Source organism: Cololabis saira, chromosome 13 (genome assembly GCF_033807715.1).
Source record: "Cololabis saira isolate AMF1-May2022 chromosome 13, fColSai1.1, whole genome shotgun sequence".
NCBI lineage: Eukaryota > Metazoa > Chordata > Actinopteri > Beloniformes > Belonidae > Cololabis > Cololabis saira.
In genome coordinates, this window is record NC_084599.1 from 17,112,763 (window position 1) to 17,127,850 (window position 15,088).

A 15,088-nucleotide genomic window follows, 5' to 3' on the forward strand; every position below is an offset into this window, starting at 1 on the left:
ATAAAGAGTGCAGCTCCGACGAGGAGCTTCATTCTTTAGTAGGGATTTCATATGGATCCAGACCATTAATAATCATTATTTTCTCCATATACCGCTCCCTGGCTTCCTTGTTTAAGGTATCCCGGTAAATTCCAGTTCCTTTCCAGCAGTTTAACATCTTTTTTTTGCGTTCCGTCTGTTCACTTGGTGAAACAGAAAAGCGTCCCGTCTTCTCTCAAAACAAATGCACGCGACGGGACAGGAGTTTTCCGGCAGTACGCGCTGGTGCTCATGAGAAACGTAGTGTTCTTTCTGGTAAAACACTACCGCTTTTGTCCAAAAGATGCCGCCAAACTCAGAAAAGCTGAAAATTACGTTGTGCTGCTTTAAAGTTCCTGACGCTGAAAGTCTGCTCACACACGCAGGTTGAGCCAAACAACACCAGCATACTCTGTGCCGTCTTCTGGAGGGATTAAATACTCGGCACTCACTGTCCACTTTCCTTCTCTTTGACCCGCTGATTTGTACAGAAGGGCTCGAATGGCGACATGAAACGAAATGAAATACGAGCCACTCCAACAATGGTCAATGTGTTTGAGTGTGCATGCGCCATCTATTGGGGAAACGTGGGCATTGCAGGGAAAGGGGAAAATTAACGAGGTTTTTACTATCATTTGGACGAGTCTGGCGGGCCGGATTAAAAAGCCTAACGGGCCGTATGTGGCCCGGGGGCCGTAGTTTGCCCATGCCTGGTTTAAACCATTCTTTGGTCTGCGTTTTAATCATCATGAAGAACTGAACCATTGCATCCTTTAAACTCCTAAAAAAATGCAAACGCTTTTTCTTTGACTTGACTTCTTCTAAACTGCAGTCATTTTCCATGGGATGCTCTGTTTCGTTGAACTTGGCAGGGCAGCACACTGCCTTAATTTACCTCTTCTTGCACTGACACGTTGTTGAAGCTTCTCAATTAACCTCTGTGGACTTGACCGCCCTCTTCTGGTCGTTATTGGTAAGTGCCCAATTATTCAATTATCCTCAATGAAGTCGTGAAACTTCCAAGTGAGCGCAAAAGCAACCCAAAAGACCTATACATCTTATTAACAATGAATTTTATAAAGATGGTCTCCTGAATTCAAGAACAGCCAAAGTTACGTCTTAGTGTTACGTTATTTATTATCATCATTATTATTATTATTATTATTAATAATAATAATAATAATAATAATAATAATAATAATAATAATGTATTTGTTGTTTTTTTATTTAATTTTTTCTTTACCGAGGTGCTTGCAGTCGCGCCAAATCCAACAAATAGCTCGTCCTATTCAGTCTTCATCACTCAATAATCCATGTGGCAGCTATTCAGTTATGTGTTATTGCTATGTTGTATTTTCTATGTTTTTGTGTTTGTTTTGCATAATTGGTTCAGTCAGTCTTATTGTTTCAGTCTATTTGAGTTGCAGCTATATACTTTTATTTTGAAAGGTGGTGGGCCATTTAGGAACAGCTGATGTTACTTAATTGATGAGAGCACAGTTGGAAGTCAGTGGGCACCAGGGAAGGTGTGTGGTTTTTACCAGCTTCATTTTCAGCCTTAGGACAGAATGACAGCCAACAATTCAACATCTTGCTGTATTGTTCCGAAAGAGGTTTATTAAATGCCACAAAACGTCGTTGCCTGGTTGGACAGTTGCTCTGTGGTTCCTTCTGATCTGCGTTAGAAACTCTCACCTGGTGCCTCAGTGGCCGTTTGAATTAGTTGTTGGAGACAAATGGCCACTACACCATGTATCAATTTTTTTTACTTAAATGTTGTTGACGTTTACCTCCTTTGAATAATTTTAGTCGCTTAGTTACTGAAATATCTTGTTTCTGACTTATTTTATACGTGTTACCTTATGTTCACCACACTTAATAAAAAGTAGTTTATTCAAGTATATAATGAATAAAAATGTTTTATACTTAAACTGAGGCAGTATACTTGAAGTTTACTTTTTATACTTAAGAATGGGATAGTGAAGTATACTTAGTTTATACTGAAAACTATAAAGACAAATCTCAGACTAAGTAGGTTACATTACAGTTTATACTTATACTTTAATAGTAAAGGTTATACTTGTAGTTTAGTAGATGTTTTACTTCTTTCTGCCACGAAGTACTAATAAAGGATCACAATTGTAGTTTAATTTGAGTTTTTTTTCATGGAGAAGGTCCCATCTTCATAAAAAGTGCCCTTAGTTGGTTTTGATTGTGAGGTGTAGTAGCGGTATTTCGCCAGCAGGGGGTTCTCCTGGGGTGAGCGCGGTTGTCTGCTGAGAAGCGCTCCGTGCCCAGATCAGAGCCTGCTGACCAACCACAGTTCATGCGTTTTCTGTTTTCTTTCCTGCAAAATCACAGGACCCTTCAGAGGCCTGTAAAACTGACATTTAATTAAGCAGAACAAAAAAAATGTTTTTTGAGGTATTACCCCTCTTATAAAAGTGCATGCAGTTCATATGCTGGAGTTTACAGTAAAGTGTATCTGTGCTCAATTGCATTATCTTTACGTATCTTAAAAACCTACACAAAACAGAGAAACAGTTTCCGTTTTTTAATCTCATATGTGAAAGTACTTTATACATTGATCTGTGAATCTTTAAATACTGATTTAATAAGTACCTCAAGTAAAACATAACATAGTGAGGCACATGATCAAAAAGCAGAAATGGGATGTGAGCGCGTTTGCTTAAAAATAACAAGGTCATTAATTACACAAAATGTACCATCTTTCAAGCGTTTTATCTGTTCTGTAGTCTTACCATCTTTGGAACACAATGACACATTTATTAGAGGTCTGCTATTGAGATGGTGTCCTGCAATAATGTATATATGCCAAACATAAGTAGCTCCAAAATCTTGCAGGGAGTATCCCTTAGCAAAAAGTAATATACTTGAAGTTTATTTTATTAAGTATACTTCTCCCTGAGCTGCATTGATGGCTCCTTCTGATGGTGTTTTGTTGGCGTTAATTCATCTAGTGGAGATGGCTTCATGTGATCCAGTTAAAGTAACAATTCTTGGTCCTGATATTTCTTTCTTTTCACCACTGTTGGCTAGGGATGGGCGGTATGGACTAAAAAATGTATCACGATAATTTCCGGCATTTATCCCGATAACGATAAAAATGACGATAAAAAAATACCAATTCATCTCCACCTTTTCCAACTATAAATCTATCTCGTTCTCAGATCCGCCATGTTTGTTACACAAAAACGTCATCAATGGGAATTTATCTTTCTTTCTTTCTTTCTTTCTTTCTTTCTTTCTTTCTTTCTTTCTTTCTTTCTTTCTTTCTGGCTCATTTCCTTCCTTCCTTTTTTTCCCTTCCTTCCTTCTTTCCTCCTGCTCTCTCCTTCGTTCTTCCCTTCCTCTATTCTCCCTTCCTTCCTCCTTTCCTTGTTTCCTTCCTTCCTTCTCCCCATTCCTTCCTTCCTTCCTTTTTTTCCCTTCCTTCCTTCCTTCCTTCCTTCCTTCCTTCCTTCCTTCCTTCCTTCCTTCCTTCCTTCCTTCCTTCCTTCCTTCCTTCCTTCCTTCCTTCCTTCCGCTCTCTCCTTCCTTCCTTCCTTCCTTCCTTCCTTCCTTCCTTCCTTCCTTCCTTCCTTCCCTCCTTCCTTCCTTCCTTCCTTCCTTCCTTCCTTCTCCCCATTCCTTCCTTCCTTCCTTCCTCTTTTCTCCCTTCCTTCCTCCTTTCCTTGTTTCCTTCCTTCCTTCTCCCCTTTCCTTCCTTCCTTCCTTTTTTCCCTTCCTTCCTTCCTCCTGCTCTCTCCTTCCTTCCTTCCTTCCTTTTATCGTTTTTACCGGGAGATGACAAATTCTTATCGTGAGGAATTTTTTTGGCGGTATATCGTGAACGGTAAAATATCGCCCATTCCTACTGTTGGCCTTATATTTTCTATTTTTGACAGCAAGTGTTTTACAGGACTTCTGCTGGTTTGTTGTCACAATTATCAGTGCTGATGTTTTTTTCAAGATGTTTTTTTTTCTTGCTAATACTCTGGTTTTTAGAGTTTACTTTTACAGGAAAAACTTATTCTTCCTGTTCAGACTTAATAAAAGTGCTGGTTTCTTCATCCAAGGAGAACATTTACATGTTTTTCTGTGCAGCGATCACGTAAAGGTCCTCACTGACAACAGATAGGTGCTTCGTTGTAATAAAATCTAGATAAAGTCTAGAGCTTCACTTGGTGCGATCTGTTTTCCTGGATTCACTGTAAACACCTGCTTGAGGAGGTTGATGAATGCCTGTGTATCTTTACGAACAGGGACTGATACTTCTGGCTGCATCTTCTTCAATTCATCCAGAGAATAAAATCGTGACTATTTCCACTTTAAATGCTCGGTTTTGCATCTGTTGCATATTGTTCTGGGTGTGATAGGGGAAAAAGTGTTTCCCATACTTGATGAAAACAAAACTGCTGACAACCTCAGGATATAGCCTTGGCCGACTACAGGTGCAGACTACTACTTTGCCTCAACAAAGATTAGCGGTGGGAACGCCACCATGTTTTGTCTACTAGAATAAATCATCCTCTACGATTTAATCTCAGTATGCTCCTCTGTTTCATTGTCATTCTGTGTTGAGACGCCTGATGTATGTTCTGACCCTTTTGCATGCCACTGTTTAATTACATCTACCAAAAGCTGGATAATTTCTCGTCTTATTCTTGGTAAATTAGATACTCAGATACTCAGATTGAAAAAGTATTTAGTTTTTCTTTGCAGCATCCAAAAAATCATTATTGGGCTGACCATTTAGCTGAATAATCCTTTACAGCCTCGTATGTACCTCGTATGTACATGGATATAGGTCTTTACCAAGATACTACTATGCCAGAAGACAACCAAGAGACCACAAGTCCAAAGCTTCGCTAGGAAGGATGCTGCCCCAGGACCTCTGGAGGCCTGTAATGGTTCTAAAATATTTATGAGGAAAAGCTGTTCTACATACTACATACATGATGCTACAAATGTATGAATGCATGCTTCCTACAAAAGCAGTTCTGATATTAATTACATTAAATAAAACATCCAATGCATAAATAAAAACGTTAAAAGACCTGATCAAATTTGCAGTTTGAAATATGCTGATAAGTTTATGAGGTGCAGAAGTAAACATTAACTTAAATGTTGTGCTCTGTATTCAGCCATTCTTTGTTCATTCAGGGTGGTGCGAAACGCAATCAATCACCAATGATATCCTGCATATACAGAACTATGAAAGCTTTGGATTACAAGTCAAATGACTTGTTATTTTCATTTTAAATCTTCAACATAATCCATCGAAAGCAATAAATATAAACAGAATTCAGATTAAATTCAGATTGTTTTACAGTGTAAAAAAAATACTGGTTACATCCAGTTAAGACAATGTCAGGAATTTTCTCTGCAGATGTAGGCAAAAAAACATGAATACCTTATATTTTATCATTAGTATATATATATATTTATGAGTGCATTTTTTTAACCCTGAAGAAAAAAAAATCGATCAGAGAAGTTCAGTGCAGTGATCTCCAGCATAATGAAATATCCTTTCAGAATTGCAGACAGAGGGGCTGTAATTTTGTCTCCCCGTCACTAGATGTCAATATGTTGTTTTCAATTACATTGAAGAGTCAAACCAGGGGGATCCACCGCAGACTCCACCAATCTTTTCAGACAGTTGTAAGTGTTGGAATTTCAAATAATAATTAATATTTTTAAAATGTAGTGATCTGAAATACAAGTATTACATTTCTATGATAGATAGACCATGAGAGATTATAAAGTCTAAATTCTACCAACTTTCTGGGTCAGAGTATTCATTCATACAACTTCTCATATCACTGCTGTGCAGATGATACACAACTCTACCTGTCATTGTCATTGGACAACCCCACCTCTGTAAGAATCTCAGCTTGCCTCTCTGACCTGTCTGTCTGGATTAAGGATCACCATCTTTAGCTCAATCCAACTAAGACTCAAGTCCTGGTGATCCCTGCCTATCATTCCCTCAGCCTATATATCAACATAAATATCGCCTCTACTACTGTTGCTCCCATAAAGGTTGGAAAGTGGGTGTCATGTTTGATGACCAATTATCTTTATCTGATCACGTTGCCTCTATGTTCCGGTGCCAAAAAATGCACCCCTGCCGTGAAAAGCACCCCCTCTCGAGGAGCGCAGTAACCGGGACCAACAGGAAGATTTACTGGGAGGGGCTGTAATAGAAGGGGGGTGCATATTCTGGCAGACTCCTCTGCCAGAATATGTACCAAATTCTCAACATCTATCAATGATAATGGACTCAGTGCACTCTTTAAAGTTTAAAATGTTAGGACCAACACAGATTTATGTGTCATTTGTTCAGTTGTAAAGGTGAGTTAAGACTGTCTATCATCTATCCAGGGCTTTTACACTGTCCCAGGCAGATGGAAGTTGTTCATGCTTAACTGTAATGTTAGGTCTTCTCAATCATTTTATCATGCGTCCTTGCATCAACAGACCTGATTCAAATTAATGGTCATCATCAGCTTGCCATCAAAGTCTGCATTACTCTGTTACAGACGCAGTCATTTATATTACGCTGCACTGAAGCAAAGAAGCATCTAAAAAATAGCTGCAGGACAGCCGTCCTTGAGGAGCGGGGTTGGGAAACACTGGGTGAGACAGGACCGCCTTCACTGCCATTAGGTATTGAGATGAAATATTTGGACCTATTGTCAGACACTATGCTTTTTCAGTGGGTCTTGTCACTGTGCTCCATGAATGGGGTTTTTTTTCACGGCAGGCAGACCTGCTTATATGAACTTACCGTAACTGTAAAGGCGTACACCCCGCCATGAGCACTGCACTCTTCACAAGAACACCTTGCCCTCTCACCTCAATGGTGGAGCAAGTTCCCAGTGCCTACAAGAGTAGAGTTGTCCCTCTCAACATTCATCTTCTATATACATTATAATGTGAGTTAAACAACAGCAATCCTGTCACTGACCTAACCGTTGTTAACCTAATAGCTGTTAAATACTCTTGCAGGTATTTTTTTATTCATGCCAATTACTTTTCCAGCATTTGCTTTTCCTGTTCCAACTATTTTGAGATGTGCTGCTGCCATATAATTCAAAATGAGCTATTAGTTTCAATGAAATGGCAAAATGTCTTGGTTTCAATATCTGATAGGTTAACGTTCTTTTGGGGAACCAATATAAGTATAAATATATAATACTTATATAAATATAAGGATTTGCAAATCATTGCATTTTTTATTTACATTTTACATAGCATCTCAACTTCTGATTATTTACATTTATGGAAATATATAGGCAATCTTGAACGCTTTAATTGTATTTTATCAACTTTTTCCCATATCTTGGGTAGTCTACAGCAAGCACCAAATGAACGAAGCATCTTGATCACAGAGATGATTGGAACTGGACAAACTATAGTCCTAATATCAGTGAAATCTCAGTTGGTTGACTGAGAAAATGTATGAGTATGACATACTACTTACTTCACTACCATTCAGACATACTACTAACTGCACTAGTATCCACATTCACTGCGGCGTCTACGTATTGTACTGTCTACGTCCCCGACCCCGGAACGACATCGGCTTGTGACGTCGTAGCGTTTGGGTTGCCAGGTTTACACATACCAGTAAATGAAAGTAATCTTGAGGAAGTCAAAGAATCCACATTTCGCGCGAAACTCTCTTTTTCCCATTTCATATGTGTGGTTGTTGCGCATCTCGTTTATTTAACTGTATCTTCTGACTTAATCTCCCAAGATAGACTGTAGAGATAGACTGTAGATAGACTGTAGATAGACTGTAGGTGCAAAAACAGAAAAGTGTGCTTATGGGAGATTCTTAGTAGTATGTGTAGTACAGCAAATTGTTTTGTTTTTTGCAGTAGTGTAATTTGAGCAAAAAGATAAAAAACCTGACCAAAATTAAAGATATGTGTGTTTCAGTCCATCTGTTTCCGCCCATTTTTATGCCCGTGGAACCTCAACATACTATATTTCTCATTAAATAAATAAATGAGAATGTGTGTATTTTATTATTATAGTCTTTACTGATTTTTTTAATTTATTTTTTTATTAACAATTGCAAACATAACAATGATAAAAAAAACTTCACATTATGCAAATTCATGTCGAATTATAACATATAAAGAGTACAACTCAAATAAAAAACAAAACAAAAAGCACAACACATTACAACCAGCCAGGGGGGATGAAGTTATAACAGAAAGCCAAAACATTTACATACATTTATGGTTTTGATTGCCTTTGAATTATTAGAAAACTTAATAGAGTCCAGATACTGTTTTAGTTCACAATGAAAAGTAAAAAAAGAGGGTTTTTTGCGTAAGAATTTAGATTTGTGGATGTGGAATTTTGCGAGGATAATTAACAAATTAATAATAAACGTTTCCTTTGGTTTTGTTCTAATTGTTACATGGTCAAAAACACCAAACAATACATCCTTCCAAAATAAAATAAAATCAATATCAATTCTTTCAGACACAAAATTACACATATCACTCCAAAAGGTTTGAACAATATAGTCTTTACTGATGCACAGTCCAATTCAGAACACAATACGTATTTCTCAGTAGAAATACGGGGGGGTGGGGTGGGGAGGATGAGGATATAAACCTGGCAACCCTCCGTCTGCCATCTTTGATTGCGCGACAGGCCGCGGCAGCGGGGCCTCATCCAGCACAGCAGCGGTCGCTCGGGCACCACACGACGGGCACAGCGCGCACCGGCTTCCGCAGCAGCCGCCGCACCGAGCACCAGAGCCCTCCGCCGACCCGGGCCGGCGCACCGCGCCCTGCAGCCGAACACGTGGAGCCCGCTGAGCCGAGCAGCAGCTACCCACCCGCCGCTTAGTTAGCCGCCGGAGCCCGCTCCAGTAATCCGCCGGCACAGCCGCACCGGGCCGGACACGGGACTGCTTCCACCCCCACAGGACGAGGGAGGCACCGGGGGGAGGCAGGTGAGAGCGGGGGTCGTTGCTGGGGGGTGGGAGGTGTGATGGCGACCGGCGGCGGGAGCTCCGGCCTCCTGCTGCAACACGCGGGACACGACGCTGGCCAGCCCTGCCGGGGGTTTATCATGCTGGGGGTTTATGGTGGGGGTTAAGGGGGTGGGGGTTTGTGTGGGGGTCCCAGGCCGGCCCAGCAGGGTCTCCTCTCCCCGGCATGAGCCGCCCATCACCGGCCAGGTCCCCGGAGGTCCCGGCCTGGAGACCCAGCTCTGATTTAACCCTCCTGTTGTCCTCGTTTCCTCAGCACTCCCCCTGTCCTCCGGGGATAAACCCCCAATATCACCGTGATTGGAGTTTAAACACCTAATTTCATTTTGCTTGAAGAAACAACTTGTCATTCATCACAAAATGCGTGAATATTTAAGTTTTCCATCTTCATTTGTGTTTCTATAGCTACAGGAAAAAAATGTGCAAAAGGGAGTTTTGAATGCATTTCTATTCATCCCAATGACTATCTCCAGTGTACAATTTTCAAAAATATAACGTATCCCATTCAACTAATTAGCACATATAGGGCAGTAGGGATGGGCGGTATGGACTAAAAAATGTATCACGATAATTTCTGGCATTTATCCCGATAACGATAAAAAAAAATGTTTCTTTCTTTCTTTCTTTCTCATTTCTTTCTCATTTCTTTCTTTCTCATTTCTTGCTCATTTCTTTCTTTCTTCTTTCTTGCTCATTTCTTTCTTTCTTTCTTGCTCATTTCTTTCTTTCTTTCTTGCTCATTTCTTTCTTGCTAATTTCTTTCTTGCTCATTTCTTTCTTTCTTTCTTTCTTTCTTTCTTTCTTGCTCATTTCTTTCTTTCTTTCTTGCTCATTTCTTTCTTGCTTTCTCATTTCATCGTTTTTACCGCGAGATGACAAATTCTTACCGTGGGGCATTTTTTTGACGGTTTTATCGTGAACGGTAAAATATCACCCATTCCTATAGGGCAGTATGCATTTGCACAGCCTTTGCAGATGTATGTCACACCTGCAGCACACAGTATAGTCCTTTTCAGGGCAGAATTGACATCTCTCCTCTTACTTGCCCTAGCTGGGGAAGTTACATTTCAAGTTAAAAAAATATTGTTTATGGGGGTTTTGGTTTTTCTTTAACACAGTGGCGGGGCATTGTGAGCTGAGGACAACAGGAGGGTTAAGAAACTAAAGGGAGCTGTAACATGGCCAACAAAGACATTGCTGCTGTGTGAGTGGGCGCATCTGAGAGTTTGGTGGTCGTCTGAGGCACTGATTCATAGATGCATCTCAAATATGGAAATCACGTCTGATTCGTTAATTGACTATCTTATCTGTGTATGCATCACTACATGAGGTTGATCTTTTGTGAGGCTACTCATCAGTTCCAGTAATACCTTTTGCCTGGCCTCTCAGTGACACAAGCTGTTCAAAGACCTAGAGATAAAGAGGGAAGGGTGTTTCATTTAGACAAAGAGATGCTACCCATTTCATACTTTTTGTTTCTCTTTGCAACACCAAAACATAGGCAGCTAGGCATATTGGACCTCAATTTGAACATGGCCTACCACATAGCTCTAATATTTAGTTACTTTAAATTGACATCTCCATAAACATTTTTTTTTTCTTTTGAATTAAAATATTGCAGTCTTCCAGTTTTCTTTTCTTTGCAGCCAACTCATAAAGGGTGGTTTTATCGGTATTGATGACCTGGTATTTAATCACAATCTTAATTGGCTTCCACTCCACATATTTGTCCTCACTATGTTTGGTGTAATTCTTCACTACCACTTTAGTCACAACAAAGTTCTTTGCATTGATGGATCAGGTCCTGACCCGGAGTGATGGCCATTTGGCATATTATTGCACTCGGTCTGCTTTGCCAGAATATAAAAAAAAACATCTCTTTCTTACTGTGAAGTTAGAAATGATCTGAGACAACAAAATACTGGCTTGTCGTTCCTGCAGCCATTTAGGGCCCTCTACAGGACTTGTCATTCTGTGACTGCATTGTAGCATTATACAGGCCAGTCACACAGCTCTCTGAACAACAAAGAGGGGTGGAGGAGCACTGAACAGGTGAGTCTCCTGAAGAAACCTGCATTTTTGAACCTAGAAGTAGATCAATGTTGAAGAGATTTATTTGAAACTTAGATTTTTGCGTACTGTGTTGAGGTTTATTTGTCAAATGCAGTAATGACAATACAAAATATCTCAATAAACTGATATAAAGCATGATGCTTGACTCCTTACTGCAAACAATCCTCAGTAAAATAGAAAAGGAAGTTCACTGGCCACAGGGCTTAATGGATGCCCACTCCAGAGAATGATTTTAATTCATTTTGTGCATCAGTTTTTGAACACAGGCACAAATACTTATTCTCACCAGAGAGGAACTAGAACCAATTTATTTTGAATACTTAAAAAAAAAAAAAGAATTAAAAATGTGAATGGTTGTGATGCAGAAGTAGTTGCTGGGTGCCACTCTAACCGTTGCAGCTGAAGAGCTATAGTGCACTTGAAGAGGTATATACACCTTCTTTCCCCTACCCTGATTGAATGCAGGATAGTTGGTAAGCAGCTATTGCAAAGTGAACTGAATAAAGCCTTATGAATTCCCAAAGGAAAGTCATATCAATGCAGTATCAATTGAGAATAAAACAAGTGAAAAACTAAAAAAAAAATTGTAAATTCAAAGCTCAACTGTCAAAATTGGAGATGTTCAGGCAGAAACTTGGGTGATGACATTGCTTCCCTGTGTTGGAAGGTAACACAGGACGTAAACTCACTGCCAGTAGTTCAATAAATGAATACAGGGAGGTTCTTTACAGTAACATGTCCAGCATTACACCCTCTGTTAACACGCACTATAGTCCCACTTCTCTCCTGGGTCCTCTGTTCGACTTCTAGCTAATATGCCCTAAAATTATACCCCCCCAGGGGCACTATATTTCTATGGATGTGAAACGCCATAACATCTGTAATATCATTTCAGCCTTACTGTCATTTGAGATACCTCAGAAAGATGATGATGATGATGCTAGTATTGTCTCCTTGTTTGAATGGTTCTGATGTCTTGTGCAGCTTGCAGTGAATTTGTATGTTACTGGAATAATTTTGTCAGGATTTTACTTTTTTTTTTTTTTTTTTTTTTTTAAGTTGCCATGGTCTGGAGACAAACTTAACAGCGGTCTGCACAACACACATTTATAAATTAGCTGTGCTGTGGACTTTAGTTGACGCAGACTGCAGACAAACTACACCAGACTGTGGCTTTCATGACATCAGATGTCACAAATACAAACTATTTTCAGGCGACTGAAGAAACTGTGCCCGTTTTGTGTTTTTGGGAGGGCGGGGGACATTGGGACAACTGTATACTTTCAACAGCACATGTGGCTTCAGGACTGTTTTTGAAAATAACTTGAACATACATGAAAATATTGGTAATGCTATAATTATGTAGATTAAACTGAAAAATGATTTTTGTTTTTGAACATCACCATGAACTATTTGGTTTATCGCCCATCCCTACCTGCAGCCATGCATACATGAAGCACATGGTACCCATCCACATGGTTCCCATGAATTTGTCTTCAGGTGTACTCCCGCTTCCATTTTGTGTGCTAGTTATCATTGGTTGTTGACAATAAAGGGAAGAAATGGTTTAAACGGCTTTTTTATTTATTTATTTATTTCATTACTCTTGAATTACTTCAACATCTTTTTCCCTCTGGCATCAAGTAAGAACTAGTAGCATCATGACTAAAAGTTGTGTTGCATCTTGTTCATTTAACACAAAGCCCACTTTGTTTCCATTTCTTTCCTCGGAGAGAGGAGGCAGCTTTTCTGAAACCACAAACCTCTCCTTTAGCATTCTGCAGAAATAAAGCAAAGGAAACTGAGACCCCTTCAGTGGTTGGGTTGGTGGTTTTCAATAATGACTTCATCACATGGAAGTCAAAAAGTAATTGGTTCTGATGCCTAATGTGATGCTTAATTGAAATGAGTGTCAGAACTAGCAACACTGGAGTCTCATTCAATGCATTTATTTTAGAAAGTACCTCAAAAGTTGTATTTACTAATTGAAGTGAGTTGCTTTCCCAGAAAGAGGTGGGGACATTGTACAGAGGCAAAAAGTCCAGAAGACTTGTCAATGGACCCTTTGTCAGCCTTCTGATTGGTCCCAGACTGACCAATCAGAAAAATCATTCTCCGTTGGTTAGAATATCCTGTTGGACAAAACAGCCATCCCTCTCGTTCACATCAATGGAAAAGCATAGTTTTTAATGTACCAAAATTTAAATCACTTGATTTTTTTTTTTAAACTTTGTATTAATAAAAACCTTTTTATTAATAAAAGCGTAGACTGACGAGACCTGAAAGGCCATCCCAACAGTCTTGAGATTAAGATCTGTGGCATGATATTACAATTTAATTGAAAACCAAACATCACAACAGGAACACCATATTATAGCCCATTATTGGGCAAATGATAATATCCTGAAAAGGATCAAATGCTATACGGTATAATATCCATGCCCATCAAAACAAACATCAGACAGTGTACAAACTGGTAGGCTATAATTAAAGTCTGCAGATGTAAGAACTGGTGGAAAGAAGGATGTGTCAATTGACTAATGGACATATTGATCTTTGGAAAGAGACTGAGAATTATTGCTGAAGATGCCTAGAGCTGCAAATTGCAATACCCACAAGTTACCCGTTACACAAAAATGCATGCTAAGTCGTTGCAGCTGATGCAAGATTTTAACAGCAGGCTCCCTGAACCCAAATCTACCAGCAGTGAGAATTTTAAAGAAGATTTAGAAGTACATGAAGATTAATGCGCAGTGCACTGGACCTGAAAAAGGGTCAGTGCAACGTACTGAATCTCTTGATGGCAATCAAACAATTAAGAGTATTGGTGGTTTTCCCCCAGCAGGGCAAATCCAGTCTGGTATTATTGTTAACATGATCAGTGTGTGTGTGTGCACCTAACTTCGTTATGACTACATTTTGAGCTGTGGTCACTTTCAAGGCTGCTTTGGTCTGATAAAATCTGGAATTTATGACTGGAACAGTGTATACTATACTATATTTACCTATATGGGTAGTGCAAGGGATCGTGACTGTTAAATTTCAAGACGAGTCTGTTCAGGCTTTGTTGCCGTATTATGCCAATGTAAAAGTCCAGCAGGGACTTTTCTTGTAATCTCAATGGCTACCACTGTGGTGTGTGGATTTTTTATTATTTTTTTTAATGAAAATGGAAGTAGCATCCCTTGTTTACATGTTTCCTTCTTTCCTCTTTTTCTGCATTCTAGTCTCTTATGATGCTGGCCAATGTGAACAAAAAAATTATCATTACTACATCACAAAGTATTTGTACGCTCAATGGTTTTTGTGTGGTGCTACAGTCTAATGGAGACACGCCGGCTTGTGGGGGTTTGTAGGGTTCTTTTGAGAACGTGCACGTCGACGCGTCAAATGAACGCAGGATACGTGTGGCGGCCATGATGCGTACGCGGTCTGAACTGCAAGTATATCTGGGCTCTTTTAAGGCTGGATTATGGTTCTGCGTTAAATCGACGCCGAGCGTGCGCCACAATGAGCACCCCACGGCGCACGCCACGCCGTGCCTCACGCGCACCTCCCAAAAATTGTAACGTCGAGGCGACGCAGACCGAGAGGGCTGTGATTGGTTCGCTTGGTAGCAACGCAGTTCCGATTCGTGAAGCAGTCGTGAACTTTCAGCGCTCTTTTCTTCATGTTTGTGTGTGTGGCTTTTTTTTTTTTTTTTTTTTTTTTTTTTTTTTTTTTTTTCCCCTGCACAATAGTTGTCCTTATCTCTTTGATTCATTTTGACCGGAAAAGTCTGATAAACCATTCAGGAAAAGAACGCACCCCCCTAGCGCTTGCGGGGGGTACTGCACCGCGGCGAAATGGAGTGACGGAGAAGTCCGAAGGATTCACGACAACGTCACGGCAGCGGCGTGTGCTCTGCGTTGGTGTAGCGCAGAACCATAATCCAGGCTTTAGAAGTTTCTGTCTGGCGTGCTTATCCTGAATCCC

General features: G+C 39.9%; 1 protein-coding gene across 9 annotated transcripts in view; it reads left to right on the forward strand.

The window, feature by feature from the left end:
- The first annotated feature begins 8,672 nt into the window (after nucleotides 1-8,672).
- The window catches only part of prrc2c (proline-rich coiled-coil 2C), a 36,243-nt gene continuing 29,827 nt past the window's right edge, over nucleotides 8,673-15,088 (forward strand). For all 9 annotated transcript variants that reach the window (XM_061738047.1, XM_061738052.1, XM_061738049.1 and 6 more), the window contains exon 1: nucleotides 8,673-9,001. The gene's annotated coding sequence lies outside the window, so the exon portion shown is untranslated. The remainder of the gene's footprint in view (nucleotides 9,002-15,088) is intronic.